The following is a 4,366-nucleotide window of genomic DNA, read 5'->3' on the forward strand; positions in this document are numbered from 1 at the left end:
GGTTTATCTGGGGTGTGCTGGGAGGATGAGCTGTGTGACTCCCTGTTTGTGATGAACACAGCAGTGGTGCTTGGATATGAGGATCTTAAAGGTCTTTTCCAACCAAAAGAATTCTGTGATTCCATGTTTCTATGAGCTCACCAGGTGTCTCTTCCCCTCACTGTCCCTGGAATCCAGGCTTACCCCAATCCATCCAAGGCACTAACACTGCACTGGGGTGGGACCTGCCTCTGACTCCCACACACTAACCACCCCAGAGCCTGAAGAAACACCAAAAAAACCTCTGCAAGGGCTGGTTTGTGGTGCCAACCCCATGCCCTCAGCCCCCAGAGCTCCCTGAGCCGCACAAACAGCATTACAAGGTGCTCCAGGAGGATTACACCCCATAACACATGCGCCGTGTGCAGTCCTGCCTGTGCCTTGTGAATCCACAACAATGCTCAAAGACTCCCACAATAATGCCTCCAGCTTTCAGTTAAAACTAATTTTAACCGGTGAACACCTGCCAAATTGATTTTACGGGTTTGACACCAGTAAATCACTTGAAATTTCAAGCCTCCACAAAATTTGCATTCTGCTATTTTCACATCTCTTGGAAATTCTCAACTTTGGCTGGTTTCGCTGTGGAACTTCTTTACGAAGCAGCCCAGGGGCCAGGAGGCGAGAGGCAGGAAAATGGCAACATGAGCGACTGCTGGGACACACGGAAAGGTTTGTGCTGCACTTTTTGGGATTGATGTCTGGGTCTCGCTGATGCTGACTTTGAGATATTGCTTTGCCTATAGGTGAACAAATCCTGCATCTGATGGAATCTGGCTTGTGGATGCAGCTCCTCGTGGTTATCTCCCAGAACAAATGACTCTCTTGTGTGACTGGGTGGCTCAAGAGGGCAGCTCTGCTGAACCCTGTGTGTAATGAGATTGGAGCCTGCACTTCGTGTGTTCTGTTTTGCTCCAGAGACAAATGAAATCAGATAAAATCCACAAGTGAGTGTGATTGTCCTGACTGACAAAGCCATCTCATGATGGTGGCTTTTGTGGAGATAGAATCAGAGAATCCCTGGTTTGGGTTGTAGGAGACTTTAAATGGCATCCAGTTCTGCCCCTGCCAGGGGCAGGGACAACTTCCACTGTCCCAGGGTGTTCCAAGCCTCATCTTGCCTGGCCTTGGAGACTTCCAGGGATCCAGGGGCAGCCACAGCTCCTCTGGGCATCTGTGCCAGGGCCCCACCACCCTCACAGGGAACAATTCCTTCCCAGCATCCCACCTAACCCTGGCCTTGGCAGTGGAAAACCATTCCTTGTTGTCCTGTCAGTTACCTGCCCTTGCAAAAATTCTCTTCCTATCTTTCTTCTTGACCTCTTCAGGTGCTAGAAGGTCACAAGTGGGTCACCCCAAAGCCTTTGGGTTACAGGGCTGCAATATCACTGGGATTTTGGTGTATCCCTGAAGAGCTCAGTGGGCTGGGCCCGCAAACAGCCACAAACCCAGGTTTTATTCCTTCTGACTGGTGTGTTAAGTAGCTAATGGTGCTTGTGAGCAGAGCTGCTCTTGCTGCTGTTGTATAACAAGGACATGAGAAAAGGAAAATCAAAGCATCTTTAAGGTGTTCCTGGAAATAACAATGCCACTAGAGGAGGATTTTATCTCTGAGCTTTTTAATGGAATGGATAACTCGTACTCCAGCATCCCAGCTGTTGTGTGGCTGAACACGTCCTGCAGTTCCTTTTCTTTTTGAAGTGGGAGGCTCATGGCGCAGGGTCAGAGTGGTGCAGCCTTTGCCATGTTGTGACACGGGCTGGTTCCCCTCTTGCTTGCAGCCACACAGGAAAGGAAAATCAAAGATAAGGCTGAGAGAAGCTTGGAAAGCATTCTCTAGTCTCATCCCAGAGCTGCCCCACCTCATCCTCCCGGTGCTGCAGGTGAAGTGGGGCCGTGTCAGAGAGATGAGAAGAGACTCTAAACTAGAGAATCAGCTGGACAGTGTGGTGGAGTGAAATGGGAAATATAGAACAGTACTGGAAAGGAGAACGGAGGGACCAAAAAGAAGCCCAAGGACTGCTCTGTAAAAAGATCTGAACAAGGATTGACACCCTCAGAAATCCCCATAGAAACCCAGAGGCAAAGGAGGAGGAAGGCAGAAGGGCAGAAAAGGGAGCAGAGACCATGGTTTGGTGTCCCAAAGCTCAGGGAGGAGAAGCAGAGGGTCGGCTGTAAAGGAGAAGATAGCAGCTGGTCCTAAAGGAAGAAAGACAGACAGCAGTGTTAACCAGGAACCAGAGGTGGAGGTGAAAGGGGACAGGCAGAGCAGGCTGAGAGGACAGAACAGGCCAAGAGGGACAGAGACAAATGCTGGGCAGGTTCCTGCTGTCACACACCAAGAATGTGTGACCAAGACAGGCCAGGGTGGGAGATAAGAGCAGGGAGAAGAGAGACTTAGGTGGCCTTCAGAGGAATTCTGTCATTTTTGGTGAAGGGCAAGGAGTGAGCACCATGGAGGTGAGGAGATGATCCGAGTGTAGGAAGAGGAAGTCACTGGAAAAGATTCGTCTACAAAGGGCTATTCTTAAATGTGTAATTTCCCTTGTGAACTTTGGGCACGGGCCTCCTGGGGCTGAGGGTGGCACAACTGGCAAGAGTCTTCATGATAGAAGGAGCTTGGGGTGAGTATGGGAGGATGGAGGGCACTGCCCAAGCCCTTGGTGCTGCCATCGGTCAGGAGGCACTTAGGGAATGGGGGAGTGGCAGTGTGGAAATGAAAGTGACCCTGGCTGGGTGAGCAGAAAGCTCCAAGAGTTCAGTGCACTGAGCTTGTGAGGAACCAGCTCACCTCTGCCTCAGAGGCCAGGAAGAATTGATTCATGAATCACAGAATGCTGGACTGGTTTAGGTTAGGAGGGACCTTAAATCTCATCTTGTTCCACCTCCTGCCATGGCAGGGACACCTCCCAGTGTCCCAGGTGCTCCCAGCCCCAGTGTCCAGCCTGGCCTTGGGCACTGCCAGGGATCCAGGGGCAGCCACAGCTGCTCTGGCAATTCCAGCCCAGCCCCTGCCCACCCTGCCAGGGAACAATTCCCAGTTCCCAATCTCCCATCCAGCCCTGCCCTCTGGCAGTGGGAAGCCATTCCCTGGCTCCTGTCCCTGCAGCCCTTGTCCCCAGTCCCTCTGCAGCTCTCCTGGAGCCCCTTTAGGCCCTGCCAGGGGCTCGGAGCTCTCCCTGGAGCTTCTCCTCTCCATGGAGCACCCCCAGCTCTCCCAGCCTGGCTCCAGAGGAGCAGAAGGGTTCCAGCCCTGTGATCAGTGTAGCTGTTTCCTCTGGACTTACAGAAGTAGGACAGCCATAAAGCTGGAGGCAGTTCTTGTGAAGGAGCAAGAAGTCAGTCCAAGGCACGGCAGCACCACCTATAAATGCAGGGTAAATAGTCTGGCCTGCGTCATACCAAAGTTTTTTGAGCTTATATTATATTGGACAACAGCTGAAGCCAGCAAGATGTACGGAAAAATAAAATGCAGCATGGGTTCTCCACAGGCAGCTTGTCAGGGACTGAGCAATCCATGGGGTTTGTGCACGGCGTTGTGTCTGTCTGGATTTAAGCAACTATCGGATAAAGCACCCATGGGAAATTATTAGCTAACCCAGAGAAGATGGGATCACAGAATTAAAGTGGATAAAGAACTTGTGAAGGGTGAGTCTGCAGTGGATAATATTAAAAGGAGGTTATCAGGAGGAAGGCAGATAAGCAGTGATGTTCCCTGTGGATGGGTCTCAGGGCTGTCTCCGAGCGTTTCCTTTCTTGGCCTTGGTTGCTCCCTGCCTGGAATCCACATCCATCGGGAGGGTGACCATGTCAGCAGGAGCAGGGCGACCAAGAAAGGAAGAGCAGAGAGCAGCGAGGAATGGGAGAGCTCCCACCTTGCCAAAAACCGACGTCAGGCAGCCCTTCCAGCCAGCAAGGGGACGGCACCTCCTCGGCTGAGAGCGCAGATAAGACCAGGCAGAAACAGTTCAAATATTTCTGTCCTGATGCCAGGAACATGAGCAATTAAATGGAAGAATTAGAAGGCCTCATCCAGGAGGAATGAGTAATCCTGGGAACTGTGGATAGGGGAGAACTTATCTTCCAGAGCATAGATGGGAGAACAAGTGTTACAGATATTCTTGATCACAGTCAGATCGTTCTACCAGACAGAGACAGGGGAGGTGAGTTCAGAGTTTGTCCTGCTGAAGAGCTGGAGAAGAGAGTTTGGTGCTGATAACAACCTGAGCCTGAAGGGCCGTGGCCTGGTTTGGTTTGAAATGGGCTGGGGTGGACACGAATTGGTCTCTGTCCAAGGCTTGGGTGTTGGCCTGCAGAGAGCCAAGGC

At 51.6% G+C, this 4,366-nt stretch overlaps 1 long non-coding RNA gene across 1 annotated transcript; it reads right to left on the reverse strand.

Annotated features, from left to right (window-relative positions):
• Positions 1–1,641: 1,641 nt before the first annotated feature.
• Positions 1,642–3,967, reverse strand: LOC136371191 (uncharacterized). Its single transcript, XR_010745297.1, has 3 exons — positions 3,915–3,967; positions 3,327–3,403; positions 1,642–1,809 (listed from the first exon to the last, which is right to left on the reverse strand). It is a non-coding gene; the product is annotated as an uncharacterized lncRNA (long non-coding RNA).
• Between the last annotated feature and the right edge of the window lie 399 nt (positions 3,968–4,366).

Source organism: Sylvia atricapilla, chromosome 24 (assembly GCF_009819655.1).
Source record: "Sylvia atricapilla isolate bSylAtr1 chromosome 24, bSylAtr1.pri, whole genome shotgun sequence".
Classification (NCBI taxonomy): Eukaryota; Metazoa; Chordata; class Aves; order Passeriformes; family Sylviidae; genus Sylvia; species Sylvia atricapilla.